At 41.2% G+C, this 17,432-nt stretch overlaps 1 long non-coding RNA gene and 1 pseudogene across 1 annotated transcript; both read right to left on the reverse strand.

Moving 5' to 3' along the window:
- Positions 1 to 1,168: 1,168 nt before the first annotated feature.
- Positions 1,169 to 2,716, reverse strand: LOC137237915 (heat shock 70 kDa protein 4L pseudogene; annotated as a pseudogene).
- Positions 2,717 to 9,078: 6,362 nt separating this feature from the next.
- LOC137236839 (uncharacterized) lies at positions 9,079 to 16,207 on the reverse strand. The gene is made up of 3 exons (XR_010948665.1): positions 16,118 to 16,207; positions 10,840 to 11,020; positions 9,079 to 10,768 (listed from the first exon to the last, which is right to left on the reverse strand). It is a non-coding gene; the product is annotated as an uncharacterized lncRNA (long non-coding RNA).
- Between the last annotated feature and the right edge of the window lie 1,225 nt (positions 16,208 to 17,432).

The raw sequence follows: 17,432 nt of genomic DNA on the forward strand, positions 1-17,432 counted from the left end.
AACGTCAGCTGGTTTGTGAATTGAAATTTCGTTGCGCATTTCTTATTTCTTTAAAAAAAAAAAAAAAAAAAAAAAAAAAATTGAAAAGTTTAATTATTTTTGCGAATTTGGTTGAAACTAAGAAATAAAGTATAAACAATGCACAGTATTGCATTTCATGTGTTATTCACTGAAATGAGTAATGAATTTGTGCCACAGCAACATCAACAGAGGAGCATAAGAAGGAGGCAGCAGGGGGTTGCATGCTTTCGTCCAGCAAAGCAATTTTCCAGGGCCAAGTCGAGTTGAGTTCGCCTTTCGCCATATGCCGAAATCTATTTAAGCCTTCTTAAAAATCCCTGCGGAATTTCTGGATGGTTGCATCAAATACACCAAGAGCTCTTACGATGCTTATGATATACTTTTCTACTTAAAATAGAGAATATTGTGGTAGAATGTACATACATATTTTAGCACAAATTTGTACAAATAAGTGTTCTTTCTTAAAAGAACCAATTTCCTTTAACTATTTGGATGCATTCCCTTTAATTTAACAAGTGAGAAGAAAAACAAACTATGAAATGGCAACGAAATCTCCCTCACATTCATAATACCTACTTTTCTCCCATAACCGGTCTCCGCCTTTTCGAACATTGTTCAGAATAGGAGGAAAGAGAGAAGTGGAAAAAAAAAAACTCACGAGGAATTTTTATTTAGAATACGAGGAATGGGCGAAAGAAAAGGTCGCACGGTTTTTTGTTCAGAATTGGGCTGAATATGAAATGTAAAACCACTTACCAAATACGTATCCCAAATCCAATGCAACCGCCAAAGCCACCGGAGTGCGACTTGCTCCATGGAGTGAATGCCCTACGATCACAGCAGCGCCACATTGGACAACGAAAGCATTGGGTGCATGATAGTCTAGCAGTCAGGAACAACACTAAAATCAAAGGGTTTTATATAGGTTAAGCAATAGTAGCTAAAGAATATTCCATGCTCACCATAATGAGATCAACCGTAGCCCGTTTTTCCCGGTGTGCCACCAACAGATATGCTTTCACCCCAAAAACCAACGTACTCTATACTTAGCACGCAGCGCCACCAAATCGGGAGTTCACCATCAGCAGTTCCCTTCCCCCCAAATCTGTGTAAGACACGTCCATCAGCAGCAAAGGCCTGCACACTGTCATTGCGTCGTCACAGGGAATACTTCAATTTCACCACCACTTTGAGACCCCTCACCATCCCAGGTTACTTTGACGGCATAATTTTGAATATCGGTTACCCCAAACTTGCGAACACGTACTGCCGGTGATATTATTGCACATTGCAGTGCTGCACCACGTGATACTGATTCATCTTGATTCAAAGTGGTACTAGCCGGTTTCCCGAACACCTGCTCAATAAGCTGTTTTATCGCCGGAATACGGGTAGTTCCACCAACAACTTCTACGGAGTGTATGTCATCCAGCGACAGTTTGGAATCCTGCAACAACTTTATGAATGTCATCTCTACTCGTTTAAACAAGTGCGCACACAACTCTTCCATTTGTGTGCGTTGCAGTGATGAAGAAACATCAACGTCATCCATAAAACATTCTATATTTATTGGCAGTTTAGTACTATTTGCTGACATCTGTTTTTTCAACTTTTCTATTTCCGTCAGCAAACGCAAATAAGCACGAGGATTAGTTTTAGCGTTCAGCTTGTAGCGGTCATAGAATTCTTTAGCGAAATATTCCCCTAAAACACTGTCAAAGCCGCGACCTCCAATCTGATCCCAAGCACTTGCAATCATCTTCAATTTACCCTTGGTAAAAGAACACACGCTGAGTTGTAAAGACGAATGGCCACAATCAACGAAAACTACGTTACGCGGCTTTATTCTCATCAGGTAAGTCCTGCTTGTAGAAACCATATGATAGTGCCGTTGCCGTAGGTTCATTCATAAGGCGCAAAACATTCAGTCCAGCAGTTTGAACAGCGTCCAACAATGATTTACGTTCAGAGTTTGTAAAATATGCTGGACACGCGATTACACAGTCCTTCACCTGGGCTTGCAGAGCAGAAGTCGATGTTTCCTTAAGTTTGGTGAATAGCATAGCAGTCACCTGTTCAGGGGGAAAATGTTGCTCCTGATCCAAGTAGTCTACTTTGAAGCCTATGCCACCATCTGGGCGTTGCTCTACCTTCGTTGGAATGCTAACAAGTTCACGTTGTACGTGTGGATCATTGAATTTGCGTCCCAGTAAACGTTTGAAACCACTTTATCACATTTTATATTTACATATTTGGCCTGATTTTTTTTTACAATAACTTAATTAGAAATTGATATAAAAATATGCGCCCATTATTACGCTACATAGTCGATTTTATACCAATTTTCTAAAGGCCGATAAGCAGCTGGGTTACATACATACACCTATCAGAGATTTCACTCATTGCTTATTTATTTACATCGTGATAATAAATGAAATCAAGTGTTGAAACAGCGCACTTACAAGTCGAGAGGATAGAAGAATAGTGCTAAATATTTTCCGCGAAAGTCGGCGAGTTTGATTTCTTGACAGTCATTGCCAACAACCGCCAAGCCCTTGAAGTCTGGCGCAGGGTGTTGAACTTTCACAGCTAATAGCTGTGCACTTTGATGGAAAAGTCTCCCCACACTCATCTGCTCACGCGCCGACACATTGTTGGAACACTTCGGAAGAGTGCCCTTGCAAAAAAAAGACATGTGGGTGTTGCACGCAAAATATAGTCATTTGCTAGTGTTTGGTTTCCTCCAGTTTTTGCTGCAGCTACCTAGCAAGACTCATTGCCGAAATCGATTCCAATCACAGACATTTTTCACTGTCTTATGTTATTGATGCCGCAATGAAAGGAAGTTTTTCAGCGTTGAGTACTTGAATCAGTATCGACGATATAAAATACTATAAGAGAGCTATTATTCCACGTTTTTTCCAGACCTTATAACCAGGTTTAATTTACACACAACGAGTCATAAATTGGTTTTTGACCGCTAAAGAAAATTGCGAATGATTGTACTACGGCCACGCGCCGTAGTAAAAAGAATGAAACAACGGAAAAAATCTTTCGATTAGTCCCGTTTGTTTCAATTCTGAGAAATTTACATTCTATACACGGGCGTGTATGAATGTTCGCAATTTTTTTTGTCTTTGTTGCCAGCAAATATCTACCAGTACGCGGACTTTTTAAGAGGAAAATTTTGGTAGACAAAAAAATTAAAATAGTAGTAGTTGGTAGATCTTTTTACCAAGAAAACAACCGCTATAGTTCTTATTTGTCCCAAACACTTAATAAGTTATTGTAAAACAAATAACGCGCATTTCAGAAGATGACACTTTAAAACTCGTAAACAAGACAAAATTACATGTACATTTGTATAGATCTATGTACATTGCTTATGCCTATACGACACTCACTTTTTTCCTGTATCGTGCGTGTGAAATACCGACAAACATGTACCAAAACGTCTAATCACAACAACAATATTCCAAGGTACCAAAAGTACTGCCACAAAATAACCGATCTCGAAAGGAAATCGTTTACGTAGAACCCTTTATTTTCGTACAAATTAAAAAAAAAAAAAACGGAAAAAATAGCGCAGAAAATATTCGCGTACTCAGTTACTATATTTCTCTACTCAAAAATTTTTTTTCTGTTTTAAGTTCTTCAGAAAATTTTCAAAATTGACTGATTTGGTCAGTATCGCCTCCTAATGTTAGTCGGGTGGGCTCGGCAATTCAACTCTTTAAAATTATCGCAGTATACGTTTACAGTGCGAAAATACTGAAATATTGGTAGATTTTGGGCCTCGTAGTAGTAGTAGAAAATGAAAATGGGCCAGAAAAGCTAGTAAACCTACCAATGCGGTAAAGTCCGTGCACTGACGGTCCATATACTTATACCAACGTATGTACATATACATGCCGAGTTTAAATGTGCATTATATTAGGGATGCATAAAAAGATGCAAACGGGTACCCACAAACCCGAGTCTGAGAAACCGGTAACGGAGCCAAATACCCTTCGGGAACCACGCCTTTTGATAAAGGCCAGCAATAAAACATGACTACAAGCGTACTTGGGGAAAAGTTGAAGAAATAAGTGAAGGGCAATACAAAAAAAAAAAAATGATTCATTCTACAAATTTTTCTCTTCGTCCAAAACGAAGATTTTTTATTTTTTCTTTACATCGCATACAATTTGCTGTCCAAACATTTTTTTGTGGGGCGGGCAGGGAAGTTGTTGAGTTTTAGCACCAACAACACAAATAACAGCGAATCAAAAGAACCCACGCTATACACTTTCTACCCGGTTCGGTACCAGAATGTGCGAACCGAAAATCGTAAATGCTAATTTTTCTGCAGCATTAGTGTGCCCGTGGCTAACTAAAACGCTACCGGGTGACACAAAATAAACAAAATAAGGCACTAAAGACCCAGGCACATAACGTGCGGGGAAGGAGGCCATGCACATAATGCGCGCCACATATGAATATTTTTTTTTATGCAGCGACAGATGTTTCCCCTTATGCGCGCGCTACTAAAATTTCCCAAATCTCAACAATACAATTAGGGACCACTCGCCCCTGCACTCCGACAAGGACCCGACCTACTCAAACCCATTGCATTCCTTTCAGAAAATGGGTCGTTTTGCCGCCTTGAAACGGAATGCCGCCGCGCACGTAGTGCGTTATTCATCTGAATGCCGAGTGTGTCTTGGGCGACACCCTATCCGCTTATGCCCCATCTTTCGGGCAAAAAAGCCAGAAGAGCGCCTCTATGTGGCGATACGCGGAAGCTACTGCGGAAATTGTCTGGCCCCTGATCACCGCTCTAACGCGTGCCCAAGCTAAGGGCGATGCAAACGGTGCGGCGAGAAGCACCACACGATGCTACACATCGCCTCGATCGACGAGGAGGAGCAGCTACTCCGAGAAGCCCGCTCCAAGCCATGGAGCGTCCAAGTGGAAGAGGAGCTAGATTCACCCCGAGAGCGGATAGACGACTCGATCTCTTTATATGCGTCGGACGTTGGAACGGAGACTGGACCTCTTCGTCCACCCCGAAACCACGATGCCAGCCGGACCGGAGCGGAGACGCGGTCTCTTCGCCCGACCATACCTCCAACAGCCAAGTCATTTCGACCTCGATTGCAGCATGAGATGAAGCGGCTCCAACAAGGGACAGCGACAGCACAGCGCCAAACATATAACGGCCGAGCGGAGACCCGGTCTCTTCGCCGGCAACCCAGGAACCCCCAACGGAGACGATCTTCGCGCGACCGCAGAGCGGAGACAAGGCCTCTTCGCCTGCAACAACGACTTCACCCCCATCATCAGCCGCAGGACCGCCGCAACGGATCCGGATCGTTACAACTCACCACAGTGTCCGCCTTCCGGGCAGGGCTCCTAGCCCCGCATTCAGCTGCCACCGCCACCATGATACCGACGGTAGCGATCACCCCCACCGCGGTCGTGAAAATAGAAGCAGGGGGGCGGCTACACCTCGTCCGCGCCTTAATCGATGGATGCTCCCCCACCGCAATGATTGCGGATGAACTCGCCCAGGAGCTCCAACTTCCTACCAGCAACATTGGCGGGCAAGCAGGATGTCTGCTGCGTATCCGAGGAAGACACGGACAAAACAAAAGAATTGCGACCCATGCTGCGGTCGTATCAAATTTTCGGCGCATGACACCCATAACCAGCATCGACAGTGCCATCGCAGCCCCGTACGCACATCTCCGTCTGGCGGATCCGCAGTTCCATGCATCTGCGCCGATCCGCCTCATCCTAGGAACAGATGTATATGCGGAAATAATATTACCAGGGATTCTGCCACGTTTGGCCCTTTGCTGGCTCAGAGTACCATCTTCGGTTGGGTACTCTCGGGCACAACCAAGGCCTAACATCAAAATATTCGGTAACGACCGAAACAAATGAATTTTTTATACTTTGTTATTTTTATTGAATTTTGGTGTACACAGACTTGCATTGTGAATTCGTACCAGCGAAAAATCGTTCGATTCCTCCATTGCCATACCTACGTGTCAAATAATAGCTGACAGGGAGAACGGCAGTCGCGAATGGCCAGATAAGGGAATAAAGGTTTGTTTTTCTTTTGCTCGCCGTTATTAAATTGAAGTGCCATGAATTGTACATTTGTTTCAAATCAGCTTTCTTTTAAATTTGTCTACCGAAAATCAGACTACATATTAATATTCATTTCTAAAATCAAGTTTATAGATTAAATTCAAGCCACCAGCTACGCAGGCATTTTAAAATATGTAAATAAAGCAATATACCACTGGTGAGCTAATGATTTAGGTAATCGAACAACGATTGAACAGGTGCTCGAAGCTGTTTACTATTGTGAACATTTCTATCAAACCTTCGCCACTTGTATGAATTCACAATGCAGGTATGCGTTTAAAATCTTGTATCATTACAATAAGCTATTTTTTATTAAATTTTCTTCATACAAAATTCACAAGCATAGAATTTCCAATGAATTTGTAATAAACGGCAAGAAATATGAACACGTATATCTTCTTACTTCTTTTCGCTATCCCTAGCTCTAGGCAAGCCTGGCTTAGGCCTTGAATCATAACGGGAAAAGTGCCGAATGACAGAGGCATCAGCAACCAAGCTCACCCATTGCGCAAACCATCTTGCGTGCCGCCAAGCCGGCGGACTGACCGGCGTTTATGTTAAGTTAGATATAATTAGTTATAAGTTTTTACTTTTTTTCTTCTCTTCTTCACGGTCGGTGATCCTTGGCGGACTGTGACGTTGCGTACCGCAAGGGGGGCGGCATGTTTAGGCCAAATGCCTAACTTTCACTTGATTGACGGCGCCCCTCCCTAATGTTTTAATAATATTTCCAGCCACCCACACTCACGCCGCACTTGTGTGCATGCATGCACATGCATGCGTTGCGTACACATGCATGTGTGTGTGCAGGTTGTCAGCACCCATGCACGCATACGTAAGGGTAATTGTGTGTGTGGTTTTTCCCCTCCTTAATACCAGAGGACCTTTTGGCGGCTTAGCGGTTGTCCTCAACGGGATAACCGGCCTTTTTTTCGATCGACCGCCAACCAGCACACATCGCAAGGATCACCATCGTCACTTAAAGCGCCAAGGTAATATTGTATCAACACTGTATATATTCCCATCACTCTACATTAAAGTATTATTTTATAACGAGGAATTCCTCTTGTGTTTTTATTTATTTCTTTTGAGCGAACCATCCACTCCAAGATCGACCCGTGTGCGCCTACCCACTGCCGGTTCCAGACGCACCCAGGCCGAACAGGTGGAAAAAATGTTGGGTGAGAAGGCGCAAATAGAAGCGGATCTTGGTGAAGTGCCACTTATGCTCACATCCTGGTGAACATGGCACGGAGTGGGGTGGCATATTTCTTATTAAAGGAAACGAACGCATTATACGTATGCTTTTCATGAGTATACGTAATTATCCAATTGCAGTTAAACGTCCCTCGTGAAAAAATCGCGGTGCGCACTTTAGTGAATTAGATATTGGTACGCACCATACGTGAAGATGTGAACTCATTCAATAATGTACTACACTACCTAAACAACGGCACTGCAAAATTAATGTTTTCACAATTGAAAATGATGTATATACCAATTCGCCTGATCCTACGATGCCTGGTTAATTATACCGATAAGCCGATTTATCGTGATTTAGTACGTGGCTACGAAAAGGAACAATATTATGTATCACGTGTACAGGCAATGATTACAGATGTGCATGGTGAAGGTATTCAAACACATAAAGATTGCAAGGAATATTTCGGCAAGATATTCCGCTCGAAATTTCCCGAGGTCCCCGAATGGAAAAGTGGTATGGATGTGGCTGATTTCATATTGAATGAGAGGATACACGTACATTTGAATACACATAGGGACACATTTGATATGTTGGTATTTACGGTCCAAACACTGTTTCAATGCGCTCAAGGAAATGATAAAATTGAAAATGTATACTCAGTAACGATGCAAGAAGTATTACTTTCGGGCCACTTGTATCAAAAATTCTGAGCTGATCGTATCGAGTTGTGGTTGCAATACGTTAAAAAACATTTACTCAAGCGTCTCGAAACACCGAATGCTTTGACAACACCTTCTCTGCTAACTGCTTGTTTACGCAGCGCTGGTGGTGTCTCGCATAGCATGGAATCATTTCTTGCCACCGGTAATGCTGTAACGCGCTCTGGTTTAGGTCTCATGCAGAATTCCTGTCTTGTAGTGATGGCTGAAAATATTACTCGCATACGTTACATGTCACATTTTCGTGCAGTACATCGTGGTTCATATTTTACGACAATGCGTACAACAGAAGCACATCAGCTATTACCTGACGCTTGGGGTTAAATATGACCGGTACACACACATGATGGCTTACTAATTCACTTGACTGTATCCTGTCGCGTATCACGTATATCGAATAAGGAATTGGTTAAGGCCATACCAACGTAGTTGACGTTAACGTTGGAAATTTCTTCATTTTTGCTAGTATTTTCTTTCCAAACAAATCCAGGTGACCAAAACAACAGATTGTGATGTACCTGAGGATGTATATTGACCGTAAATTTTATTATTTGCTTGTTGCTATCCGCTACCATATTCCTCTATTAAATTTGAATTATTTATGCATTATTTTAGTGCTTTCTGATCAATTAATCGATGGTAGTCATCGAATCCATCAGTTAACAATGGACTATAACCCTACAAGACAGGTACCCGTTCCCTAATCGATTACTTAATCGTCATCAATAACTTGTTCACCAATTATCGTCTTAATGACTTTTACATTGCTGTCGTGAAAAAGGTAACGTATGTGCTCTCTCAAAATAGTGTACGTGTGACTCTCTTTCTCGCTCTTACCTATTGTGTTTTCGACATTCCTTCTCGCTCGATGTTATTTACATTTTTAAGTTACTTCATCAGTTATGTTTTCGTTATCGCTAACCAAAACATATGCAACAACAACAATACGGGTAACTGGTCTATCGGTTACCCGTATCGGTTACCTTCTGTCAAATCGCTTTTTCTATGAATGAAACGCGTCCTTTATGTTCAGATAATATTTAATTATAAATTATTCATATATACAATGTTTTTTTAGAATTTAAATTATTGCCTTATTACTCTAGCGAACTTTACATATGTGAATTTTTATATTTATAAACTATATAAATACATTAACGTCTATTCATAGTCGTGCCCTTTCCGAAACCTTGTTTTGAAGTTCTTATTTTTCCTGCGCTGGTAGTGTTGCTCATCAGTTTGCAGTCATATTAGTTTGGTAGGTATAGTAACATCAGACGTAGGGAAATTAGGAAGCATGTCAGGAGTATCACCAGAATGCAAAGAAGCATGGTGATTCATTTCGTCACCTCCGTTTTCTTCCATATCCGGATTCATTCCATACTAGTAATTATAAATATCTTGTAGATGCCACATAGGTGTAACCATACCCTCAAGATATTTCCGTTCAAATCTTGTGGTGTACACGTAAACTTGTATTTGTTCTAAATTATTCACCACATTCTAAACATAGAAAAGATGTATTAAGTGTTTGCGTAAATACCATTGTGATTACAATATGGACAAACATTCAATTCTAAACTTTTCGTTGTTACATCAATTGTTTCAGCGTGTTGTACACGTAAATAAAAATTCATACTTGAATGTATTTTCGTCTTCCAATCGCATAATTTACATTTTAAATAATGACTATTAGGCATATGAGAAATCTCATGGTCCAATAATTTGTTGAAGCTTGGTGTAGCTGCTTGAATAACACAAAATTTACATTTTGCACCACGTTCGTTATATTTAAATTGAAAATGTTCTGGTTTCTCTACACGATGCATAAAGTTTAGATGCTTTTTCCAACAATGTGCTGAATTTCATTGAAATACATACATTGGGCATTGTCTCATGATAAATTTTCCATAAATATACTGAGCCTCTTTATGTAGGCTCTTTTCTTAACATCTAATTCTGGTCGTACAGGATATGACAGTTTTGCTTCAGGTTATAATCCACACTCATACTATTTTCAGATTCTGTTTCATAATTTTCATCATTTTCAACATTGGACTTTGCATCAACATCATTATCATCATCGTCATTTTTTGATAACTCTGTTTTAAGCTTCATACTTATCAAAGGTTCATCTTCCTTAGTATTAGAATTAGAAACATTGTCATCTTCGGTTAAGTTTTTATCAAGTTTAGCTTTTTTCCTAGGTTTAAATTCTTTACTATCCGTACTAGAATTAATACCATCATCAACATTTTTCGTGGTCTGTTTGAGTTTTTAAATTTGCCAATGGTTCGCCTTTATCAGTATTAGAATCAGAATGGCCTTGGCCATCTTCACCGTGTTGCAAAGTAGGCGACACATGTTGGTGTTGATGTTTGCGCATATTGCGGATATGTTGGTGGTTCACTAGTCATTAATTGTTTAGAAGTTTCAACTTGTTGCGTTTGTTGTTGTTGTTGCTGGCTGATGATGTGGTGCTAACGTTTGTTGTACAATTTATTCGGGTGATTGCACATATTGTTGGTGTGTTATAGTGCTGGAAATCCTTCCGATATTGAAAGTCCTTGATTAGTGTAATCCCCACGTAGTGAACTACTCCTGTGACCGCGACCGCGGTAACTATTACATCTGAAGGCGCTTAAGTTACAGGCATAGCTGACCTCGCTTATATAACAGGTTGACTCTAAAGTAAAAACCAAAATAAAAATATTAGAATCAGTGTTTATGAATAACATATTTAAAATAAGCTCTTACAACAACGTGATCGGTGGCTACATCCCCGTGAAAGTAGTGTGGTGTTCCTCCTTGTATAAACGTAGATACTAGATGTGCTCAACCGTGCAGTTTTCTTCTAATTTGAGCAAATGTATGTTCTTACAGCCACAGCTGGAATATTTGGGATATTTCTATCCTCACATCGTCAAAATCAAATTACCTAGAATGAAAAAGAAACTCATATCAGTAAGAATAGATTAAAAGTTTTTAATATAAGCCGAAAAGTGTTCCATAAATAGGGCTCCACACATAGCTCTTTTCCAAAGGCACAAGAGAAATTTCAGATAACTAGAATCAGGACCTGGTAAAGTAACTTCAAAGGCGATTTAGTCGCCACTACTTCGTATGCGCATTTCTCTACGCTCCCTTTCGGCATGCATCATCAATTTCGTCATTACTATAAAGGCCATCTTGCTCACAGCAATCCAACAATCTATTTGTCCGCAAATTCGTGGAACTAAATTCCTAATGGAAGGTTCCTCTCCAAAAACTCTGTTTACAGACAGTCTTTCGCCGTGAAAAGGAGGGCAGTGAAATATTACATGTTCTGTGCCTTCCAATTCGGACGGACAGCTTGGACAGAAAGGATCCTCCTCTATCCCACGCTTATGTAGATATTCCTTCAAGCCACCGTGCCCGCTCAATATCTGTGTGAGATGGTAATTTAGTTTGCCGTGTTTTCGCTCGTACCATTCCGCTATATTCCGGACTAGCATGAAGGTTCAGCGCTCTTTTCTCGAATCTTCCCGCCGTTCTTGCCACCTAACTATTGTTCGTGACCTTGCGGTTTTCTTAGCATCTTCAGATGGTCGGCTGAATCCAATGCCATACAGATCGGCCATTTCACCTGAGAGTAGATCTACTGGGATTTTCCTGGATAAAACATGGATCGCGTCGTCGGAACAGCACATGCTATTCGTATAGCAGTAATGCGGTAGGCTGCTAGTATATCTTTTTGGTGGACCATTTTAGATCTGTGCCATACTGGTGCTGCATATAATATTATAGAGCTGGTTACGTTGGATAATCGCTGACGGGTAGCTTCGCTTGGGCCGCCGATGTTGGGCATTATTCGCGTTAGGGTTCCACTAACTCTAGAAACTTTGTCCCCCACCGCCCTGAAGTGCTCCCTAAAAGTTAGTTTTGAGTCAATGATTACTCCTAGATATTTCAAGGAGGGCTTTGAATTTATTTGAAAATCTCCTATGGTTAGGACCAACTCATCCACAGTCCGCTTTGAGCTCATCAGAACCACTTCTGTCTTATTGCTAGCCATCTCCAGCCCCGTGTTCGTCAACCATTCCTCTATTCTTCCCATGGCGTCATTACATAATGCTTGGAGCAGATCAAGTTTCTTGGCCACTGCTACTACGACAATATCATCTGCATAGCCGACAATTTCCGGGAAGGTGGTTTTGTAGCACCCCGCCATACACCGCATTCCAAAGAGTTGGACCTAGAACAGATCCCTATCTAATCTATCTATCTATCAAATTATTCGGAGCAGGTACGGAACTTGTCTTGGGACACCCAAAGTGCACCCACGCTTCTCATGGCTCCAGCGGGTTAGCGGCTTCCTAGAACTTAAGCCACTTGCTGCTTCTAGATCTGACATCTGTCAGCTGGAGTCTTAGCCCGGCAAGCGCAGGGCACGAGCACAGAATGAAATCGATCGTTTCCTCCTCCAACTCGCACTTCCTACATCTGCTATCACTGACCAAGCCTAATTTAAAGGCATGTGACGCCAGAAGGCAGTATCCAGTAAGAATACCCGTCATGAGTCTAGTCTACAGTTTAATGATAATAAAAATATAAGAATCAGTGTTTATGAATAACATATTTTAATTAATCTCTTACAACAACCTGATCGGTGGCTACATCGCCATGTAGGTAGTGTGGTGTTCCACCTTGTATAAACGTAGGTACTGTATGTGCTCAACCGTGCAAATTGACATTAGCAGTAACATTATTTACATAAACATAGCTTGGTATTTGTGAAGGCCTCAATATAGCATACATTGGTCCAGTTCGGTGTGCACCAGCCACTGGTACAAACACTTTTGAATGCATAGCTTTCATATAGGATGGATGTCCAGCAGTGCTCCGGTTGTGCCAATATGTAATGGGCTGCTCCGTCTCTTGGTACGGCTGTATAGGTATAGGCGGGTGCAATGTATTACTAGGCTCAAGATCGGAAGGTACATAGATGGCTCGAAGACGCCAGAGGGGATTGGAGCCAGAGTTTTCGGACCCAGAACCAAAATATCAGTAACTCTAAAAGCACATCCGAGCATTTTCGAGCGGAAGTATTCGCCATAAGTTAGTGCGCTAAGCTGAACCTTCAGCGCTGATACCCCAAAGAAACAATTGCCATACTCAGTCAGGCAGTCAGGTTCCACTAAAGGCACTTGCGGCGTTCGAAATAAAGTCAGCACTTGTCCTTCAGTGCGTAGAAAAGCTGAATCAATTAGGAGCACACAACGTAGTACTGTTGGCTTGGGTCCTAGGCCACAGGGGAGTGGAGGGCAATGAGCAGGCGGACTCCATGTTTAATTTGTTGCGTCTCTCCCACAAATTGTCAACCCCCCAGCAGATCCTTGCAGCGGGTCTGCGCCATACTCTCCTCTTCCGGGAAGGTATCGACCCCAATCCGGGTCCTTCTCCTGACCCCAGTACTGAGAAATGGGTTTGCTGCGTTTGCCGGAAAAGAATCTTTTTAGGACGGTCATATATATAAGGGCCTGAAATATTTCAATGAACTTCCTAATCACATAAAAAGTAGTAATAACTTCAATACTTTTAAAAAAAGTTTATTGGAGCATTGTAAAACCCTTCCAATAAGATAGTTTTTTTTTCTTTTATTTTTTTACATGATATACCGATACTGGAGCGCGAAAAGGAAATGGTAATAATGGTAGCAGCAAAATACAATGCATCCGGCCCTAAGGAAAAGAAAATCGGTCGCCACCTGTAACTCCAGACAGTTCCAACAACTAATTTCGCTGGAATTCGGTATTTCCAGCTGGTATTTACTGTTGCTGATCGGAATCATTCGCATTCCGACAGCATAAATATAACAATAAAATTATATAATGTGTAACAAAAATAACGAAAATAAGGCCAAATAAAAGTTGGAGCAAGGGGGATTGGAAACACGTCCTTTTCAACCTGCCAATATATGTTGAGCTGTGCTAATCGGAATCTTCATGCATTCCGACAGCGTCTTTACTAAACAAAGTTGAGGGGTGATTGGATACACTTATTTTCAATTTCCAACATCCAAAGACATGTTTAGCTTCATTGATCGGAGACTAATACATTCGGAAAGCTTAAAATACACATATAATTGAAAAATATAAGTTCCAAATTTTGTTGCCTTAAGCTGGGAGCACTGGAGGATTGGAAACGCGTCCTTTCCAACCTTCCTTTAATGAGGGGCTCCCAGACTCGTCCCTCTATCACGCTAGTAAATATGCTGATCGGAATCACATGGCATTCCAACAGCATATTCAATAGAAATAAGTGATTATAACAATGAATTGTACTTAGTAGTTTAAGTTTTGGGCCTAAAGAGCCGTAATAATAAATAAATTAAATTAAAAAAATAAATACTCTTGTCAGTGTTTCACGTGCAAGGGATGGTTGCATCGGACAGGTTGCTCTGGGCTAGATTCCAAAATCCAGCGTCCTCGTAACTTTTATAAATCTTTTGTGGCTCTTGTTGTTCACGGCCTCATTACATTATGAGGAAATACGGCACCTGAGAACACAGCCGTTTGAAGCTAAAAAACACAAGCATGTCTTCAGTGAACTCCACAAACAGGCGTCGGACCTCTATGCCGGTGATTCCTGTACTCAAAGAACAAAACTAGCAGAGGAGGAACGCACTCTCCCTAGGGAAACGAGAGTAGTCACTCTAGCCCAACTTCGAGCTGGATAACGTAACAGGTTAAACTCTTACCTATCCACAATCAACCCCGACATACAAAACATTGTCCTGCTTGTAATGTGTCCCCACATGTCACCAACCATCTCTTTAAATGTATTGTGCAACCAACGCCTCTAACACTCCTCTCATTATGGCCCACCCCTGTTGAAACAGAAAGTTTCTTTGGACTCCCGTTAGAGGACATTGATGACAATTTGTGATCGGTCGCACCTATTGGATGGGGCGAAGCACTGCTACTACAACAACAACAGGCGGACAACACGGTAAGAGAGGCAGCAACTGCATGACCCATCGATCCCGAGCCGTTCCTGCCAGTTGGCCCACAGGGGCATCTATTAGTAGAAGAAAGGGAAATAGGGAAGAACACTGGCGCAATATGCCAGGCCTGAGTCAATCTAAGTTACTGTTAGGGGGTTACAGGACAACTCGATATAGGGCATTAATAGGCCTCTCAAAAAGATAACCTAAGAACCCCAACGGCTATTCTTACAAGACACTGTAGACTGAACAGTCACATGCAAAAGCTGGGTATAGTATCGAACAACACATACCGATTTTGTGATGGATCAGCAGACGGTGGACCATATCCTTCTAGATTGCGGCGCAATTTCAAGACGTAGGGCTAAGTTTATGGGCTCACCATGGCCAGAGCATTCCCACATATAATCCCTCAAGCAAAGAACACTGCTGGGGTTCATCGAGGAAGTCGGCTAGGATGAGGTGCTGTGAAGGAGATGTGCAAGTCACTGTGCAATCCTCAATAAATGATCTATCTATCTACGTTCGGGTAACAAGCACCACTGTGGTACTAGCCCCACCATCTCGGGAACTATTGATATGACTACATTAAACCTTCTAGGGATTGAATATTAATAATGCCGGCAATGCGAAAGTCTGCTATAATGCACCATTCTCCATGGAATGCTCGATATATAACTTTCCACGTTTTGAAACAGTGATGAAAAGAGCAAAATTTACAATAATTTTAACTGGCTGTGGGTAGTAAGGTGTTGATGTCCTCTCTTAACGCAATGTAATGACAACTGCGATGCAGGGGAAATGACAAAAATCTTGCAAATCTACTGATAATAATTCATTTTTCCTCCCCTTCTATGCAGTTCTATGCATACATACATATGTATTTTTCTCTCCAAATGCTAATTAAAAAAATTAATTGGTTTTCACATGAACTTCGAACTCTGTCGTATTTGCATTCTTCAGTTGATTATCAACAAAAGCATGACAAATTATTACTAAAAAATTCATACATGTTGCTTATATATTTAATATGGTAGCCAATTTACTTACCCTTTCTGGTGCGATGATTCCTGGACAATCGGGCCTGACTAGACGCGATTTTTTTTGCCTTAAGAGAGCGTGCTTAACGCGAACCCTATCATATTATGGCACAACTTTGGTGATGCAAAAAATCAAAGACATTTCTGCTTCTAATGCTTCTAGGATAGCAGCAGCAGCTCCCGGTGGCACCACATAAATAACAGTTGCAGGCCGATCAGTTGCCTTTTTTGCTCCGGCTACCTATTCAATTTTAATTCACATTACATTATCTACTGTTGCAATTTTTAATCACTACAAATCAATATAAATTACCGAAGCAAATACTGGCAAACCAAGATGCGTAGTTCAAGCCTTTTTAGGGAAATACATCCAACCAGTTTGGTACCGTATTCCAAAGCATGTTGCTTGTAAATTACCTTGTTTTTGTAGATTTCCTTTGATTTTGGCATATTCTGAGCTGAATCGGAATCCGGCGGAGATGCTATCTATTAGAATAATATAAAATTTTTTTTATTATTTAAAAATGCACATACGTATGAATGAAAATCAGAAAGTAAATAATGTTGTTGTTGTTGTAGCGATAAGGACACTCCCCGTTATGGACTTTGGTGGTCCTTTGCCGGATGCAGATCGGGTACGTTCCGGGAACCATTAAGGTACTAGCCCGACCATATCGGGAGCGATTTAGTTGACATAAAACCTTGTAGGCCATCCCGTCGATTCTATACAACTTAATATGGCAACGATTTAAAAGACGGTGCACCACCCAATTTTTATCAAAAATTATCAAAAGTGGAATCAAAAGGCGCGCTTCGAGCTCCGTTTTTATTATTATTTGATATTTTTAAATTAGGTGGTGTACCGTCTTGTAAAACTTTACCCTTAATATTATTTTGGGCGAAGGCCGCCAACGCAAAAAGATGGTCTCTGCAGCAATATTCTTAATTTCCGTCACATGTCACAACTCAAATTAACTTAATGTTATTTTGGGCGAAGGTCGCCAACGCAAAAAGGTGTTCTCTGCAACAAAATTTTTAATTTCCGTCACATGTCACAACTAAAAGCACAAGATATTTTTCGTTGTAAACAATTTATATTTTTTTTGCGTTTCAATTTTTCCGGAATAATTAATGAACTGTCATTTCGATGACAGCATGAAACGTCGATGTGTTAGTGGAGAGCGAAAAAAGCTTTGAATGTGTGGATGAACTGGTTACCTCCGTCTTGTAGGGAACATATTGAGGTTGATATCGATTGCAAATAAGTGGACACTGAGTCCGTTCGAACGCCTCGTTTACGGGTACGTGTTTTATACAATTAATTT

Source organism: Eurosta solidaginis, chromosome 1, assembly GCF_040869045.1.
Source record: "Eurosta solidaginis isolate ZX-2024a chromosome 1, ASM4086904v1, whole genome shotgun sequence".
NCBI lineage: Eukaryota > Metazoa > Arthropoda > Insecta > Diptera > Tephritidae > Eurosta > Eurosta solidaginis.